This window comes from Ovis canadensis, chromosome 3 (assembly GCF_042477335.2).
Source record: "Ovis canadensis isolate MfBH-ARS-UI-01 breed Bighorn chromosome 3, ARS-UI_OviCan_v2, whole genome shotgun sequence".
Lineage (NCBI taxonomy): Eukaryota > Metazoa > Chordata > Mammalia > Artiodactyla > Bovidae > Ovis > Ovis canadensis.
The window spans coordinates 12,476,789-12,496,943 of record NC_091247.1 but is presented as its reverse complement, the minus strand read 5'-3'; the positions used below and the strand labels follow the sequence as shown (position 1 = coordinate 12,496,943).

Below are 20,155 nucleotides of genomic sequence, written 5' to 3'. Positions count from 1 at the left end.
CTGGTCCGGGAAACTGGGACAGTAATTCTGATTTAGGAGCCGTTGGGATGGAAGAAAAAAAAAAGAGAGAGACAATAGGTGAAAAGACAATAGGTGCGAATTCTTCTAGCACGTTGCAGGTACTGAGCAGAGGTTGCATTTTAGTCAACAACCTCCTCTCCTCCCACCCCTCAGGGACCTCCCTGGGACTGAGCTGGGGGCCAGGGCTTCTCTGACCTCCTTAGAGTTAGGTCAGACTTCGGCTGAACCCTGGCCCGGCACTGCTGGGGAAGAAAGGAAGATTTGCTTTTTATTTTACCAGTCACTAGCTAGCACCTTCTTGGCATCCAGCATTCTGCCAGCGAGGTCGGACCCCTGTCTGAGTGCCTCCTGCATGACAGGTTCTGTGCTGGGGGCTGGGATGCACAGGTGAATGAGATAGGAAATTCCTTGCCCTAAAGGAATTTCAAGCCTAGAGTGGAAACGACCTGACCGCTCAGTGCCAAGGCTTGGAGAGCTGGGGGTACAGCAGGGATCTCCCACAGCACCCCCATCTGGGCCCTTCCACCTTTTAAACATACTAGGCCCAAACATTTTGACACTTTGCTTCATTCACAGAATAAAGTGTAAACACTCTAAATCAACTTAAAAAGCTTGAGTGATCTGACCTTAAGTTTAAGTGCCCTTTTCTTTCCCTCCTCCTCTAGGCCAACTTGACCTTCCAGTCACATTGAACTTAAGAACTGTAGTTGACATAGTATGGCACTTCTGAGCCTCCTGAGCCAGGTGCTAGGCCCCAAATCATTTTCAACACCCTCTCCCCACCCCCAACCACCATACCTTTATTTATCCTCCTGAAAAACTCCTTGGTGTTCTTATCAGCCATCTCAGAATGTATTCGCCCCAGAACTCCTTAGCTGCCTCCAACGCACTGTCTAAACTCCCTCCACTTGGCACAACAGCCTCATGAAATGATGAATTCTTATAGCACTAGACTGTAATCTTTTTTTTTTTTTTTTTGCTGTCTGATGCCTTCCTGGACTATAAGCACCTAGAAGACAGGGTCATCTCTCGTCCTGGGTGGGATGGGGAACACGTGAGATGAGATCATTAAAGATAGGCTTTTCAGGAAGAACATGAGTCTGCTAGGGGAAGGAGGGACAAGCTGCAGTGAAAAAATCTGGGTTCAGGGTATACTAGCTGTGTGACCTTGGAAAATCAGTCTCCCTAGGTCTTACTTATCTATCAAGTGAGATAATAATATTGCATACAAAATATGGTTGTTGTAAGGATCCAATGAGAAATATATCTCAAGCACTAAGTATGATGCTTGGTACTTTGTAAAATGTAAAAATGTTCTTAAATGGAGGACTGGACAGCATTAAGTATTCAATAGTATATCTTATTTCAGTATCTTTTTTGAGGCGAGGGGGAAGGGGACACAAGGGGCAGCAGGTGGGATCTTAATTCCCTGACCAGGGATCAAACCCATGTCCCAGCAGTGGAAGCAAGGAATCCTAACCATTGGACCACCAAGGAATTCCCTCCAATATCTTTTTTAACTTGAGTATAACTGATTTACAATATTGTGTTAGTTTTAGGTGTACAGTAAAGTGATTTCAGTTCCATTCAGTCACTCAGTCATGCCCAACTTGACCCCATGGACAGCAGCACACCAGACCTCCCTGTCCCTCACCAACTCCTGGAGCTTGCTCAAACTCACAGCCATCAAGTTGGTGATGCCATCCAACCATCTCATCCTTTGTCATCCCCTCCTCCTCCTGCCCTCAATCTTTCCCAGCATCAGGGTCTTTTCCAATGAGTCGATTCTTCACATCAGGTAGCCAAAGTATTGGAGTTTCAGCCTCAGCCTTAGTCCTTCCAATGAATATTCAGGTCTGATTTCCTTTAGGATTAACTGGTTTGATCTCCTTGCAGCCCAAGGGACCCTCAAGAGTCCTCTAACACTACAGTTCAAAAGCATCAATTCTTCAGCCCTCAGCTTTCTTTATGGTCCAACTCTCACAACCATACATGACTACTGGAAAACCATTGTCTAGACGGACTTTTGTTGGCAAAGTAATGTCTCTGCTTTTTAATATGCTGTCTAGGTTGTTCATAGCTTTTCTTCCAAGGAGCAAGCATCTTTTTATTTCATGGCTGCAGTCACCATCTGCAGTGATTCTGGAGCCCCCAAAAATAAAGTCTCTCACTGTTTCCATTGTTTCCCCATCTATTTGCCATGAAGTGATGGGATCTGATGCCATGATCTTAGTTTTTTGAATGTTGAGTTTTAAGCCAGCTTTTTCACTCTCTTCTTTCACCCTCATCTTCAAGTAAAGGCTCTTTAGTTCCTTTTTGCTTTCTGCCCTTAGAGTGGTATCATCTGCATTATCTGAGGTTGTTGATATTTACCCTGGCAATCTTGATTCTAGCTTGTGAATCATTTAGCGTGGCATTTCCCATGGTGTACTCTGCATGTAAGTTAAACAAGCAGGGTGACAATATACAGCCTTGATGTATTCCTTTCCCAGTTTTGAACCAGTCTGTTCCATGTCCAGTTCTAACTGTTGCTTCTTGGCCTGCATACAGATTTCTCAGGAGGCAGGTAAGGTGGTCTGGTATTCCCTTCTCTTGAAGAATTTTCCACAATTCGTTGTGATCCACACAGTCAAAGGCTTTGGTGTAGTCAATAAAGCAGAAGTAGATGTTTTTCTGGAATGCTCTTGCTTTTTCCATTTAGTTTCATATATATATATGTGATTTAGTTTTATATATATACATAAAAGTCGGAGAAGGCAATGGCACCCCACTCCAGTACTCTTGCCTGAGTACATAGGCTGCAGTCCATGGGGTCGCTAAAAGTCGAACATGACTGAGCAACTTCACTTTCACTTTTCACTTTCATGCGTGGAGAAGGAAATGGCAACCCACTACAGTGTTCTTGCCTGGAGAATCCCAGGGACAGGGGAGCCTGGTGAGCTGCCGTCTATGGGGTTGCACAGAGTCAGACACTACTGAAGCGACTTAGCAGCAGCAGCATACATAAAAGTGATTTAGTTTATATATATGTTCATATCCTTTTTAAATTTATTTCCCACTATAATTTATTACAAGATATTAAATATAGTTCCCTGTGCTGTATGGTAAACCCTTGTTATTTATCTATTTTATACGTGGCAGTGTGCATCTGTTAATCCCATACTCCTAGTTTACCCTACCCTCTCCCCTCCCCTTTGGTAACCAAAAATTTGTTTTCTATGTCTGTGAGTCTGTTTCTGTTTTCTCTTATTCCAGTATATTTCCTGGTTTCCAGAGTACTTGCCCTGAGAGGTACAAGTCAGTCTGGTGTTCCGATTCTTGGTTTCCCCACCCCTCCCCCCACCCTAGGCCACAGTAGAAAGAAGCTAGAAACAGAAAGGTGGCCAGTCTGACCTAAGTGGGGGGTGGGACCTAGGGGATAGGACATCCCTCAACTTTGTGCCATCATCTTTCTAAATCTACATGTACCTTCAGCCATTCTCTCATCCTCCCCTCTTTTTACAAAACCTAGCTCTTCTCACCAAGACCAGGTCCTTCCCCTGTGCCTGGATGCCCTCCTTACCTACCCTCTAAGGGACTTCATCCCTTAACGTGCCTCTGTTGTGGTCAGCCTCTTCTTCTCTCCTGGATTCTTTCCATTGTCTTCCAAACAGTCTCTTCTATTCTTTATAGAAAAAGAAGAAAAGAAACAAGATCCCCAGGTGATCACATGCACCTTGCTGTTTGAGAACCATTGACCCAAAACCAACAGCTTCAGTTGCCAACTGGAGGAGACTTGAACATCACAGCAAAATTGTGGTTGCTGACACGATTTTCTAAAATGGTGAATAACCCTTCGTAGAGTCTGAACACAAAAAGGTGTAATCTTCATTCACTTTGCATAGTATTTGCCTCCCTGGAATATTAAAATCATGCTAGAATGTACTTTGTCTTTGTTTGAAAAAGGGAGTTAGTTGTTAGGCTTAGATAACTGTACATAGAACTTTCACCTATGTAAATGTCCAGTGTGACATTCCAAAAATCATGATGCCTAATTGTCCATACATTGCAGGACATCTAGCATTCTTTACTTCCCTCCGATAAATGCCATTATGACTACCAAAACTCCACCACAAATATCTAAAAGCTCCAAGTGAGGAAATTCTCTGGCGGTCCAATGGTTAGTACTCCATGCTTCCACTGCAGGGGGCCCCGGTTCAATCCCTGGCCACGGAACTCAGATCCCACATGCTACGAGGCCAAAAAAAATTAAATTTTCTTGAACCGAAGAAAAATGAAAATGCAACATATCAACTTAATTAAAAAAAAAAAAGAGTAGAAAATAAAAGCTCTAGGCTTTCATTCAACAGCCTGTTCAGGATATCTATATGAACGTCTCACAAGCTACGAAACTATTCATAAGTGCTGGATCTCTTCCCCGAAACCCTGAACCTATTGCCCCTCCTGTTCCCCATTTCAGTTCTCTCGTTGAGGCTATGATAGTTATTGAATGACCAGTAGATTGAAGGTTTCACGTGGGCAGAATGTTTCTTTGATTTGTTCTCTTTGTATGCCTTAGAATAGTGCCTGGCATAGAGTAGGCACTTAAATATTTATTGAATGTATGCCCAGCAGACTTTCCCAGCCCTACCAAACCTCAAAAAAGACAAGAAAATACCAGGAATTCCAGAAGGACTTCTAATATCCCTGATACTTCTATCAGTTAAAGATGCAAAACAGCCCATCTACTGCTGACAGTTTCCACCAAAGTTCTCTCACAGGAGGTCTGAGGATAAAGCCCAAATTCATCCACTTCAAGCATAACATCTCTTTGAAGTCTCACCTTTCATCTTTTAAATTCATACACATCTCACCTTTTATCCCCATGTTTAACATGAAAATAATGTTTTAAATTACTTCCCTTTAGGAGAAAAATTCAAAGCCTGGGACTTTCCTGGTGGCACAGTGGATAGGAATCCGTCTGCCAATGCTGGGAACGTGGGTTTGATCCCTGGTCCGGGAAGATTCCACGTGCCATGGAGCAACTAAGCTTGTGCACCACGGCTACTGAGCCCAAACGCTGCAGCTACGGAAACCCACGCATCTAGAGCCTGTGCTCCGAAACAAGAGAAGCTCCGAAATGAGAAGCCTGTGCACTGCACCTGGAAAGTAGCCCCCATTTGCAGCAATTAAAGAAAGCCTGTGCAAACAATGAAGACCCAGTGGGACCAAAAATAAAAATAAATAAAAAGTTAAACAAAAAAAAATTTTAACCCATTTTTCCAACTCTTCAAGAAGAAATTCACTCTAGAAGATATTCCTCATCTATCGAGTGGCTCTGAATAGTCCCTGGCACACCACCACCTAGCCCTGATAGTAATTACACTAAGAGCCAACATTTATTAAACACTTATTATATTCTAGGCAGTACATTATGCACTTAACATCCATTATGTCTTTTTTTTTTTTTGGCACTCAGGATCATAGTTCCCTAACTAGGGATTCAAACCCTTTTAATGAAAGTGTGGAGTCTTTAACCATGGGACAGCCAAGGAACTCCACATCACGTCTTTAATCCTCATAACAATCCTATAAAGTAGGATTTTAATTTTCATTTTAATTTAAGGCTCCAGGAAGGTATGTAACTTGTACTATGGCACAGAACTGACAAGTTAAAGACCTGGGATTCAACTTGGTGTTTTCAATCACTGTGCTGTCCGTTCCTGTTTGAAAAGCAAGTTTCTTGACTTTTAGGATAAGATTACTTTCAGACATCAGGAATGCCCTAAGAAATCACCCAGCCCCAGTACTTTGCAAACTAGGGAAAGCACTGCGGTGTCTGGATCTCCAGGTGCACACATTTTTAGGGTCCACAAGTTCTAAGAGAAGTTTCTAAATTATATATCTTATAACCTACAAATATTAATAATATAAGCATATTTTGGATGACTGGGACAGCCATCTTATGAGTGATTCTTAATGCCCTAAATTTAGTGCTCATGTTGGTCCAAAGGGATTGCCTAAAATGATGGGTTTAACATAAAATGCAGATATTTTAGACTAGGGGTCAAATATTCAAGCCAGCAAGAAATCATTTTCCTTAAAACAGTGATTCTTAACTAGGTGTAATTCCTTCTTCATCCCCTCAACCCCTCTTCTAGGACATTCAGCAATGTCTGGAGGCTTTTTTTTTTTTTTTTGGTTGTTATAACAACTGGCATCTAGTGGGGAGGATCCAAGGATGATGCTAAATATCTTACAATACACAGAATAGCTCTCTTTCCCCCCATAACAAAGGATAATCCAGCCCAAAATAGTGGTGCCAAGATTGAGAAACCAAGCTTTAAAAGGAGTTCTATGGGGGAGAAAGAAAACAGAGTAGAGGGAAAAAGATTGGAAGTGAGGCTTCTCTAAATGAGCCTTGTGAAATAGCTTTGACTTTGAAATCCCATAAATAATTTATGTAAATATTTAAATCATTAAGTCATATAAAATTTTAAATAATCCCTAATATGAAAAACAAGCCAAAACATGAACATAACTTTATATGAGGTTGATAACATGCCCACAGGAAAAAAAAAATTACCCCAACTGACCTTAAAAGAAAGTACTTTTGACCATACATCTTCATTGAGATATATTCTAAGCATAAAGGAAAAAAACAGTAACAAAGAGATTTTGAATTTCTCTCAATAATCTTATTTGTTAGGAATGATACTGGCATTGTTGTTTTAAAATGTCTATCTTGGAATAAAACAGAGTAATTATTATCTCTCATGGTCCTATAGGTTGACTGAGCTTCACTGAATGATTCTCACTTGGGGTCTCTCATGAAGTTACAGTCAGAGGTCAGTTGGGGCTGAATTCTGCTGAAGTGTTCAGTGGGGCTGAACATCCAAGATGGTTCACTCATTCTCTTAGCTGGGGAGCTCAAGTGAAATGTTAACTGGACTACTTATATTCAGCCTCTTTGTATGTCTTAAGATTCTCACAGCAGAAGCTCTTAAAGCTAGCCCTACAACTGGCCCAGCATCATCGTCCCTGGGTTCAGTGGATCACGGTAGTCACAGGCCCGACCAGACCCAAGTGGGTGGAGATATAGACTCCATTGAGGAGTGCTACGTATGCTCAGGGAGGGAAGGAACTGATAGCAAAGTCAGGCCTCCCATACAGAGATTAGTACAGCGCCACTATGGGAAATGGCTTTGCCCCCTGTTCATTGCTCTGTTTAAACTTCTCTCAAGGGACTTCCCTGGTGGTCCAGTGGTTAAGACTGCAATGGGTGTGGGTTTGATCCCTGGGTGGGGGGAGGGGTTGGAGGGGAGAGAGCTAAGATCCCACATGCTGCAGGGTTTGGCAAAAAAATAAAAATGAATTTTTCTCAAATCCAGCCTATTCTCTCCGTCCTCCCCCTCTCCCTACCATTATCTTGGTCTACCTCTAAGAGTGGAGGCCTCATCTCTGCTTATTCTGTTACTGGATAATTATTGCATACTCCCTGAAAGTTTTCCAGAAGACCAGATAGCCAAGATAAAATGCAAGCCTTAGTAAGGTGAAGCTACTCAGGGGCTCACTGAAACATTTAAAGGAAAGAACTGCCAGGAGGTCCTCTTATGCTGCCACCACTGGTCACTATGCTCCTTTCAAAGGCTCACTTCTTAAAAAGAGGTCACAGAAATCGTCCTTGCTGAGTCCCAGTGAGTTTGGATTTCTTTAAAAATAGCTTGTGCTTCAAGTACAAAAAATAACATCTGAGACGTTTGTTTAAGTGTGAAACACACCTTTGTCATGACTCAGTACAGGCTGAACGGAAGTTTATTAAACTTTCCAAAAAAGAAAAATTTCCTCTTGAACCAAGAAAGCCTGAGAGACAACAGCTAGGGTGGTGGTGGGGGGAGTGGGGAGGGAGCGGTAGGAAGAAAAGAGACAGACAGGTGGAGCAGAAAGAGAAGCGGTAAAAGGATCTTGCCCATCTTGTGAAAGCAGCTTTTGCATGACGTCCCTTCCACCTTGAATGACCTTCCTCCCCTCAGCCAGCCTGTCCCCCTTGCAGCCTCATTTAAATTTCACCTCTGTGAAGCCTTCTCTGACCCCTCCAGGCAGAGTTACTCCCTCCCTCTTTGTTCTCAAAACACTTTGAATGGGTCTTTATTATTAACACATTGTATTGAAGTTGTGGGTTTACAGGTCTGTCTCCCTCCTTAGGCTGTGAACTCCTCAGCATCTCCGCGGCTGAGACACTGAGTGAGTCATCAGAGAGCCCCTCGGCCTGGCGCCAGGCCGGGCGCGGGTGGGGTGTTGGGAGAGGTTGTTGATAAGAGATGGTCTTGCTGGGAGCCGCCTTCCATCCTGAGGTCGCTGCTTTCATTCCTTGTTCTACTTTCCAAATGCCTCCGGACTCTCCATACCCTCCAAACGCCAGATCTTTCAATCTACCTGCCTCGGAGCCCTTTTCAAGCTCTGCCCTCACTCTGGATACAAAGGAAGAACTGTGCTTGCTGCTACCTGAGGCCTGCTGCTGCCCTTGTCCACCGGATCACGTGCTCTTTGTTTCTGCAATTGACCCCCTTTCATGCCTGCATCATTGATAATTTTCCCTTTCTGGTAAACTATTCCACCAACATACAAATATTCCACTTTTTCACAACACACACACACACACACACACACACACACACACACACATGACTTTCTCTGCAATTATCCTATTCTATCCTCACCCCACTGTACTCTGCTCCACTTAATCTTATCAAGGTCATCTGTGTCTTCCATGTTGTTGAATCCCTGTGGTTAGGTCTTTCTCTGCCTCAGTTTACCTGTCTAATGCACCCCACTCCCTGCCTCTTCCCCACTGTCTTGGCACTATGACTCTGCCAAGCCTCGGCAGCATCCAGTACCACTGTTCTGCTCTTTTCTGGAAAATCTTTCTTCCGGGGCTTCCAGGACTTTCTGGGAAATCTTTCTTCCAGGACTCCACAGCCCTCCTTATTTTCCCACCTCACTGGCCACTCCTTCTCAGTCCCGATGGGCTACATCCTTTCCCTTAACCCTTCTTCTGTTGGGGTTGGAGTGCCCCAGGACTGGGTCTTCAGACCTCCTCACTATCACACCTACTCCATAAGTGATCCATTCCACTCTCAAGATCTGACAAAGCCCTAGAGACTGCTCAGATTGCCATCTGCAACCCCAGCCTGGACTCCAGACTCAGCGGCTAACTGCCTGTGTCTTGGACATTTAGAAGCATCTCAAGCTTCACATATCTAAAATCAAACTTGTGACATAGAGAACAGATACGTGGACATGAGGGGGGCACAGGGGGCGACGAACTGGGAGAGCGGCGTTGAAATATACACACTGCTACGTGTGAAATAGCTGGCTAGTGGGAAGCTGCTGTGGTACAGGGAGCCCAGCTCGGTGCTCTGTGATGACCTAGAGGGCTGGGAGGGAGGCTCAGGAGGGAGGGGATATATGTATATCTCTACTGATTATACTGAATAATAAATAAATACATAAAACCAAACTTGTGCTTCCGCCCAACTCATCTATTCCTTCACCAGGGACCCCACATCTCAGCAAATTAAATGGCACGACGATTGACTGAGCTGCTAAAGCCGAAAGCTTTGGACTTTATTTTCTCCTCCCTCACCTCATATCCAACAGTTCAGGAAATTCTATCAGCTCTGCCTTCAAAATATACCTGGAATCTGATGTTTATTCACCACTTTCTCCACTACAGATGTTGTCCAAGCAATAACCTCTTAACTGGTCTCCCGGATTTCAATCTTTTCAACGCAGCAGCTAGTATCAGCCTTTGGGAACAAAAGATTATGCTCTTATATAAGATACCAAAAGCTCTCCCTTTCCAGAAAGTCTATCGTGTCCTACAAAGTCCCACAGTCTCTGACCCCTACTGGCCTCTCCCACCTCATCGTCTTTCAATCCCTCCCTCACTCACTGTGTCCCAGCCACATGGGACTCCTTACCACTTCTCAGATGAAGAACGCTCCTGTCTCAGAGCCTTTGCACTTGCTGGTCTCCTCCAAACATCTGCATGGTTTACTCCCTCACTTCCTTCAGATTTCTGCTCAGATTTTACTTATTCAGAGGGGTTTTCTGGACCACCCCATCTAAAATAGTTCTCTCTCATTCCTTATCCAATTTTATGTTTCTTCATAGCACTTTTCAATTCCACATTGAACCATAGTATATTGATTTGCCTTATATTGCATGTCTCCCCTGCCCATAGCTAGTAAGTTCCATGAGAGTAGTACTCTCTCATCATCAGTTACAGCTTTATCCCCCTCAATGCCCCTGGTGACTCAGATGGTAAAGAATCCACGTGCAATGCAAGAAACAGAGGTTCAATCCCTGGGTTGGGAAGATCCCCTGGAGGAGGGCATGGCAACCCACTCCAGTATTCTTGCCTGGAGAATCCCACAGAAGAGGAGCCGGTGGGCTACAGTCCATGGGGTTGCAAAGCGTCAGACACAACTGAGCGACTAACACGCACAGAGCCGGACATCCCGGAAGTGTTCAGTCAATTCTTATTGAATGAATGGCTAGCCACCTGACTGACTGAATGAATGCATTCACTTCTTTTTACTGCCCTGCCCTAGGCCAGGCTTCAGCATTTTCCATCTGTGTGGTAGACTGTGAAATAAGTCTACAAATTCCTCCTATCACATGCACACCCCTTTGCAACGTGACTTTGCCTTGCCTCCTATCAAGAGGTGGAGGCTCTCTCCCCACCCCTTGGATCCGGGCTGGCCTTGTACGTTGCTTTGGCTGGTGGAATCAAGCAGAAGGGTTAGTGTATGACTGCCAAGGCTAGGCCTTAAGACATCTTGCAGTTTCTGTCACCACTCTCTTAGAACACTGCCCCCAGAGCACCATGCTGAGAAGAAGTCAAGGATGAAAGACCATCTGGAGAGAAGTGTGACTGCTCCAGCCAGCCTGGCTCCCAACCAGTCCACCAACGGAAAGCCACTGTTTGAGGGGCATCAGTGAGGTCTGCAGGAGAACTGCAGAGCCAATCCACAGAATCAGAAGAAATAACAAATCATTGCTTAAAGCCAGGAGATTCGGGAGCTGTTTTGTTACGCAGCAACAGATAACCAATAGAATCTGCATAGTTGCAGTGGCCTCTCCCCGAAGTCCTTTTCCTCCTGTCTTAACTCCAGGTCATCCCCACAGGTCCCCAGAGTGGCCATTCTAACTTGAATTCACACCAGATGAACAATTTTGTTAAGTCTTTGGTAACTCCCCATCTTACAGAGTAACACTGAGCCTGTGTTGTGTTGTATGAAACCCTCCAAGATCCAGCCTCTACAGACCTCTTCAACCTCATCTCCAAACACAGTGGCAACCTCTGCTGGGAAGAGCAGCTCTCAGACTCTGTGCATCAGAATTACTTGGGGAGCTTCGAAAAATTCCAGTGCTCAGGCTCCTCCCTCAGAGACTCAGAGATTTAATTGGTTTGAAATGGAACCCGGGCAACGGTATTTTTTAAAAGCTCCCTGGGGGATACTAATGTGCAGTCAGGATTGAGAATCATTGAGTTAGAGGATCTAAAAGTGTATTTTAAAATTGCTGATCTTGCCTTCAAGGAAATTCAGAAGCTTCAAGGAAAGATTAAATTATGCTCAGTGCCCTTTTAGCATTAAGCAAGCAATATTGTGTTCTAAGTTTTGGGAAATTGGTAACAGACTCTATGAGAACATTCTTTAATTATTTGAAACATTGAATTATCAATACTTTATTTCTTCCACTCTAAGACACACCCTTTTCATAGTTTAATATTTCTGAAATCAGGCTCCATCCCATCACTAACATGTACATTTAACGCTATTTTGTTTCACCCAAAAAGCCTGTAATTAGACCAACGGTGTGTCTCATTGCCTGTGGTGATCACAATCACGGAAGGACCTTTCTGCGGCATGGCACCGTGCAAGTGCTACAGCTTCTTTGATCCCAACTGATTCTCCCACCAATCTGGTGAGGCAGAGTTTTTAACTATGTTTTATAAATAAATCATTGCTATGGTTTTTTTTTTGTATCATTTCCCTTGGGCCAGACACTGTTCTATTTTGCAAATACTATCTCATTTAAACCCCACAGTGACCTAAGATGTGCACACATTTTATGCACAGGGAAACAGGGCTGAAGATGCTAAGTAAATTGTTTGGGGGTCACACAGCTGAGGGGATAGGGACCACAGTACAGGGGATTGTGAGCGTGCTGTGGGGTTTTCAGGAGATGGTCCTCCCTGCTTCTTTCATAGAATAAAGTGCAAATGCCTTAACATACCATTCAATGCCTTTACCATCTGTCCCCAAATTATATTTCAATGGTAATGAAAAATCCAGAACTCCCAGGTAGAGAACAGTCATCAGCTGAGAAGAATCCCAGTAACTAAGAGCCCACAACATGCCAGAACTTTGCTCATATTATCTTTGATCTTCCGAACATCTGAGAGTATTTGCAGGGGGCTTGGGTTGGTTTTGTTGCTAAGCCCCGCTCCTCTTTCCTCAGTCTTTTCCTTTGGGTATCACCTCTCTTAAGGCTTCCCTGGTGGCTCAGATGGTAAAGCATCTGCCTGCAGTGTGGGAGAGCTGGGTTCATGAAGATCCTCTGGAAAAAGAAATGGCAACCCACTCCAGTACCCTTGCCTGGAAAATCCCATGGACAGAGGAGCCTGGTATGCTACAGTCCATGGGGTCACAAAGAGTCAGACATGACTAAGCGACTTCACTTTCCTTTTTTTTGTCCCATAGCCTGCAGTCTTGGTGGGCTGTCAATTAAGATTTCCCATCCTTGCCTGGTCAAGGAATAGGTGAGTGACCTGAGTTAGACCTGAACCTTGAACAGAGTGAGGCACGGTCAGAAAAACTGAGTCAAGTTGAATCATCCCAGTGATAAGGCCCTGTTAATAACAGTAATATTTATTGAGTGTTTACAGTACAAGGCACTAAGATAAGTATTGATGGACATTAATTCACTGAACCCTCACAAGGATCTTACAAAGGAGGCCTGATAACCCTCCCCTCTTCCCTGTCTAGCAGCTGAACAAACTGAGCCAACAGAGCAAGGCCCCACAGCCCTTCTGGGCAGAGCTAGATTTGAACCCAGACAGCCTGACTCCGGAGCCCCAGGCTTCCCCAGTAACTCCATCCCTCCTCTGTGGCACTCTTCTTTAGATTCTGTCCTTGGGCCTTTTCTTTCTGAGTCTGGCTCTTTGTCCTTGACTCAAAGTCATCTACATTACAGCCTTCCAATAAATTCCCTTTATACTCATGAGCCAGAGTAGGTATCTGTGACTAAGAAACCCTAACTAATTAAAGGAGTATCACTCCTGCTTGTCGGTGAGGAGTCTGAAGCCCTGAGGAGGTTAAGGAACTAAAAGCAGGTTAAGGACCTAAATAATACCTATCATTTAGGAATAAGTACAGTAATCACAGTAGCTAGCATTTTAAAAAGGCAGGCTACAAGGCAGGCTCTGTTATCTCCTTTAAACATCACAAGCCCCCCGCTCCCCGCCCCGTGAGATAGAGTTGTGTTTTTTATTGAGATATAATTTACATGCCACAAAATTCCTTCTTTTAAAGTGTACAATTCAGTGGTTTTTAGTATACTCCCAAAGTGGTATACCCATCACCACGATCTCATTCCAGGACATTTTCTTCACCCCAAAAGGAAATCCCATACCCATTAGCAGTCATTCTCCGTTCTTCTTTCTGGCAACCACTAGGCTACTCTCTGTCTCTATGGATCTGCCTATTCTGGACATTTCATATCAGTGGCATCACACTATGTGATCTCTTTGACTGGCTTCCTTCACCAAGTACAGTGTCTTCAAGGATCATCCTCACCGCAGCATGTATTAATACTTCACCCCCTTTTATTGATGAATCCATTGTATGTATGTACAATCCACCCACCACATGGACATACTGCATTTTCTTAATCCAGTTATCAGATGATAGAGATCTGAACTGTTAAGAATAACACTGCTTTGGGACTTCCGCGGTGGTCCAGTGGTTAAGAATCTGCCTTGCAATGCAAGGACTGCAAGCTCAAGCCCTGGTTGGGGTACTAGGATCCCACATGCCACAGAGAAACTAAATCCGTGTGCCACAACTACTGAGCAACTACCGAGCACCCCCTCCACAACTAGAGAATCCATACACTACAACAACAGAGGTCACAGGACCCAACAAAGATCCTGTGTGCCACCACCAAGACCATAGGCAGTCAAATAACAAGCAAAAATGAATAACACTGCTGAGAAGATTCACGTACAAGTTTTTGTGTGGATCTCTGTTTTCATTTGTCTTGGGTAAACACCTGGGAGTGGAATTACTGGGGTCATATGGTAAGTCTGCATTTAGCCTTTTGAGGAACTGGGCAGGGCTATTATCCTCACATTATAGGTAAGAAAATGGTGCTCATATTGGTTAGGGCACTCAGAACCACAAGGCTTAAAAGTGGTGGCTGGGCTTTGAGTCTGGTCTGGCTGTCACAAGCACAGAAGGGAAAGACGCCTTTATTCTAAAAAAGATCACTAGCAGTGTGGGATTTTTCAGGAATGTAATGCTGCTTCAACCCTCAGCAAAACACATCTTCATCATCATCACCGTGATTACTATTCACTACTATGTGTTGAGTGCCTGCTATGTCATTGGTATTTTATATATCATTTTAGTGCCTGCTATGTCATTTGTATTTTATATACTATTTGTCTTAAACCTTCAAACAGGGACGCCTAGTGGGGGTCAGACAGCTCCCTGTTTGTTTCCTGCTCTGCCACTTGGGCAAGCAACATAGCCCTTCTGAGCCTCAGTGTCCTTATCAGTAAAACGGGAACAATAGGGATAACTATCTTATAAAATGATTATGAGGTCACATGAGTTAGCACAGTAGAGTCAACAAATACTAGTTTTAACAAGAGCTTGTAAAGACCTAAAATCTGTCTCCCACACACATTTTCCAGTTGAGAAATGGAGATATTTGATGTAGCCTTCACAGTAGTGTCCAACTCTTTGCGACCCCGCGGACTATATAGCCTGCTAGGCTCTTCTGTCCATGGCAAGAATATTGGAGTGGGTAGCCATTCCCTTCTTTAGGGGATCTTCCCAATCCAGGGATCAAATCCGGGTCTCCAGCATTGCAGGCAGATTCTTCGCTGTATGAGCCACCAAGGAAACCAGGAATGGAAAAGGTGATGCTTTTTCATCTTTCTGCTGTTGGTCAATCCCCTGCTCTCCCCAACTCCACCCAGGGACCACTCAGACATCTTGAATTTCTCCACTCTGCCCTCTTGACCAAACTCTGGGGCCCCTACTGATGCCCAGCCTACCCTCCCTTTCCCTCCGCATCGGACCATGTCTCCCAGGATATCCCCTCCTCCAGGAGCTCTGGCTGGACTTTAACTTCTCAGGACCTGGGCATGCACCAGGAGACAATCTTGTGGAGGGGAAAGAGTATGGGCTTTGAGTTCGAATTCTAGCTCCATCCCTTAGAGGTACAGTCATTCCCCTGGTTCTTAGCTTCCTCAAATGTCAAATGGGAAAAGTGGTTATACTTTGCTGGACTGCTGCAAAGATTTGCGAATGCATGTCAAGCATCAGGTGCCTGGTGCACCACAGGCATCAATACATGCTCACTACCTTTTTCTATCCCTGTTCCTCTCGTGGGGTGATGAGGAGAGGTGGAGGCTTCCAGAAGACAAAGCTCAAAGACAGAGTCTGCAGGGCTGGGGAAACAGCTTGGCAGCTGGACTGAGAGCAAAGGAGGCTTGGGGGTGGCAGAGATCAAAGGCTAAATTATGCAGATTATTCCTTTGTTCCTTGTAGTTTGCACTTGCCTTGCTGCCTCCTGGGGCGCAAGGAGAAGCAAGCTCACACCATATGCACACAGATACACAAAAGCACACATGTGCAAACATACACACAAACCCAGATGCACGTAGAATATATCCTACTGCACCACACCAAACAAGCACATGGTCGTGGGCATCCTTGTCTGCTCACAAGTGCGTGTGTGTATATACTCCAAACACATACCCTTCCATGCGCTCACACAGTCATTCAGGGGCTCATGTGTCCATGAAAATGGGTAAATGGACAACCATGTGGGTCTATGCAAGCACATGTACGTGCATGGGCACACGTGTGTTCACAAGCCCACAGTTCCACATGAGAATGCACACAAATTCTTGTCCACGTGTGTGCGCCCTCTCAAATTCCCAACTCTAAATAGAAGCATAAGCTGCAACATATGTGCCTCCCTGTCGTGAGGAGAGAGGAGGCTGTAGAAAAACAGCTTTGCAAGATCACGTAGAGAAACTGGCAGGGGTTCCAAGCACTGCAGAGAAGGTTGAAGGGATGGGGGTTGTCAAACAGTGGACTGGAAGAGGACAGAGGATGAGATGGGTCTCTGAGGGAGAGGAGATGACCCCTGAAGTCACCCGCCTTCAACTTGAATCCAAATTGACCAAAGGTTTATACCAGGGGCTCCCAGACTTATCGATCACCAGGGCTATTCACAGCCAAACAAGGCTCAATAAGAACACTTAGCATCTCCAATAGGTCAGGCACTGTTCTAAGCTGTGTGCTTAAATCATTTAAACATCAACAAAAATAATGCTTAACATTAATATTATCATTATTGATATTATAATTCTCCTCGATTTTTAGACTGAGGAAGCTGAGGCAGACTATCTGCCATGCCCTCAACGATGGGACACCCAGATCTGGCTTGACCTCCAACTTATGACCTCTCTGGACTTGCCATCTCCAGATTTCCTACGGTGCCTCCTCCTCCCTCCTGGAGTCTCCACCATCCTCTGAACACAGGTTGGCTCTCCTTTACCCTCAATCATTCATTCATCACCATGCAAAACATGAGTCATTTACTCCTACTCATGGTACAGACTAAAGAAGGTTAATATGGTTGGGGTATTGGAGGTGGGGACAGAAGGAGTTCAGACCTACCTTACCAGGGAAGTTACTTTTTTCAGCTTGCTGAAGTAGAATTAATATGTAATAACTGCACATATATTGAAAATACACATCTGTCACATTTTGACATATATTGACACCCACAAACCATCACCACACTCAAGATAGTAAATATAAGTATCATATACAAAAGTAAGAGATGACTTTTCAGATGAAACATGAAGCAGAGTTGACTCCTCCAGGTGATGGAAAAGTAGGAAGGGAGAAGGAAGAATATTTTAGTGAGCAGAGACCCTTCCAGCTGAGATCTTTTGAAAGGAAAAGCAGGTTTCATCTGAGAAACTCAAAGAAGCTTGGAGATCCCCTGGAGGAGGGCATGGCAACCCACTCCAGTATCCTTGCCTGGAGAAACCCATGGACAGAGGAGCCTGGCGGGCTACAGTCCACAGGGTTGCAGAGTCGGACACAAATGAAGTGACTTAGCATGTACACAGCACACACACTCAGTGGTGGGTGGCAGGGAGCAGAGAAAATTGGGAGGAACAGGTCCCAGGGGTCAGGTGACAGGAGCCAGCACTGGCCCCACCCTGAGGTTGAGATCTCTCCCAGGGACCCCATCATACTACAGGTCGGGACCACCCTGGGAAGGAGGCAAATGGGAAGCATTTCCTCCATGGACCAAAACTGCAGGGCTCTCACTCATCCAGGGAGGTTCCTGTAGCCTATTTCTGGAGGCTGACCCTGCAGAACCCATGGTAGCACTTAGCTCTGAGCATTCAGCCTGCTTGTTAGCTGGGAAGTTTTTAAATTTTTAATTTGTATTTCAAAATCTGTAAAAGTTTTTAAATTCTTATTTTGAAGTTTTTGTTTGTTTGTTTGTTTGTTGATAGCTCAATTGGTAAAGAATCCACCTGCAATGCAGGAGACCCCAGTTTGATTCCTGAGTCAGGAAGATCCAATGCAGAAGCGATAGGCTACCCACTCCAGTATTCTTGGGCTTCCCTTGTGGCTCAGCTGGTAAAGAATCCCCCCGAAATGTGGGAGACCTGGGTTCAATCCCTGGGTTGGGAAGATCCCCTGAAGAGGGGAAAGGCTACCCACTCCAGTATTCTGGCCTGGAGAATTCTAGTCCATGGGGTGGCAAAGAGTCAGATACTTTTACTTTCACTTGTTGTTGCCATTTGTTTGGTTTTTTTTTTTTTTTTTTGGTCTTACTCATGGCCTGCAGGATCTTAGCCCCTCTACCAGGGACTCCGTCATGACATCCTCAGTCATGAAATCACGGAGTCCTAACCACTGGAATGCCAGGGAAGTCTTGAAGGTATCTAAAAATAACCATAATCCCACCTGCCTAGATATGACCAATATTAACATTTGGGGGTATATTCTTCCAGACGCTTTTCCATACCTAATTATTACATATATGTACATATAATTTTTAAGGGATCACACAAAGGGCAGGTTTTTATCTATATTTTATTGCTTCAGTCGTGTCTGACTCTTTACGACCCTATAGACCATAGCCTGCCAGGCTCGTCTGTCCATGGGATTCTCCAGGCAAGAATACTAGAATGGGTTGCCATGCCCTCCTCCAGGGGATCTTTCCTGACCCAGGCATGAAACCTGTGTCTCCTGCACTGGCAGGTAGGTTCTTTACCACTAGTGCCACCTGGAGAGCCTCAAATTTAACAATATGTTATACATGTTTCCATATCTATAAATATAGTACTATAACAAACAACTCTTCATTATTATATATTTTAAAAGTGCTGTGATAGGCTTTCTTGCTTATATACAATACACAATTCCTTAATTATTTCCTTAAGCTATTCAAGGACTACAAATACATATCTTCAAACTCAACTCTATCGAGAAATTATATACATTTAATAATTTTGATATATATTGCCAAACTGCTCTTCAGAAAGCCTGAACCAAATTACACTCAAATTTTCAGTATAGGAGTGTTTCTCTTACCAAACTGTTGCCAAAACATATTGTGAACTAGCAGGTTTTTCTTCTAAAGTTGGTCAGCTAAAACATAGCGTCACACAGCTACTTTAATTTGCATTTTTAATAGCTAGCAAGGTTGAGCATTTTTTATTAGTCATTTGTATCTACTTGTATGGATTTCCTTTCCGTTTTTTTAATTGTAAAAAATAATTTCATGGCTTCTTCTAATTATTAAAGTATTACATTCTGACTACAGAAAATTTAGAATATAATAACAATAAAGAAGAAAATAAAATTTAGTCAGAAACCCACAATTAATCATATTGTGGATTTTTTCCAGGTAGAGTTAGAAACAGATCACATATTTAGAAAACCCAAATAGAATCATGCTCTATATAGCTTTATATACTGCTTTTAAATGCATTATAGAACAGTAAATTTCCCATGCTATTAGGTATTGATTTAAAAACATGATTTTAACATGTGCAAAAATGTAGTTATACCATAATTTACTTAATAATTTTCCTAATTTAGACATTTAAGTCCTCCCAATTTTCTGTGGTCATAAATAACAGATTAATAAATACCTTTATTCTCAAGTATTTTTCTTCTTTTATTATTATCTTTAACATAAATTCCTGGAGGCAAAATTTTTAGATAAAAAGGTACATATACTTTTGTTAAAGGCTTCTTATAACTTAAACTCTGTTTCAACATACACTGCCATTACCATATTTAAGAAGTACCTGTTTCTTGACACTCTTGCCAATAGTAGGTGAAATAAGGCATCTCATTATTATTTTCAGTTTTGTTCATTTCATTACAAATGAGCCTGAGAAATGAACTGATGGTATGTCTTATTTTTCCAATCAACTAGTGGTGAGAGAAGCCAGAGGTAGTAGGTCTTCCTCCACCACTTACCATAGAACTAAGCAGTTTTTTTAAAAATCATCTTTGTTGTTTAATTCACATTTTAAAAGAATTTTAGTAATATGAATAGCTTTAGTTAAAAACTTACTGGTCTTAGGACTTCCCTGGTGGTCCAGCAGCTAGGACTCCAAGTTTCCGATGCAGGGGTCCCAGGTTTGATCCCTGGTCAGAGAACTAGATCCCACATGCTGCAACTAAGACCTGGCACAGCCAAATAAATAAACGAATATTTAAGCAGTGCTAGTTGCTCAGCCGTGTCCGACTCTGCGACCTCATGGCCGTAGCCCATCAGGTTCCTCTGTCCATGAAATTCT

General features: G+C 43.6%; 1 protein-coding gene across 2 annotated transcripts in view; it reads right to left on the bottom strand.

Moving 5' to 3' along the window:
• Positions 1-20,155, bottom strand: part of STRBP (spermatid perinuclear RNA binding protein) — a 167,699-nt gene that overhangs the window by 145,502 nt on the left and 2,042 nt on the right. The window contains exon 2 of one of the 2 annotated variants that reach the window (XM_069582487.1): positions 3,588-3,685. The gene's annotated coding sequence lies outside the window, so the exon portion shown is untranslated. The remainder of the gene's footprint in view (positions 1-3,587; positions 3,686-20,155) is intronic. The other variant, XM_069582493.1, reaches the window with a different exon arrangement.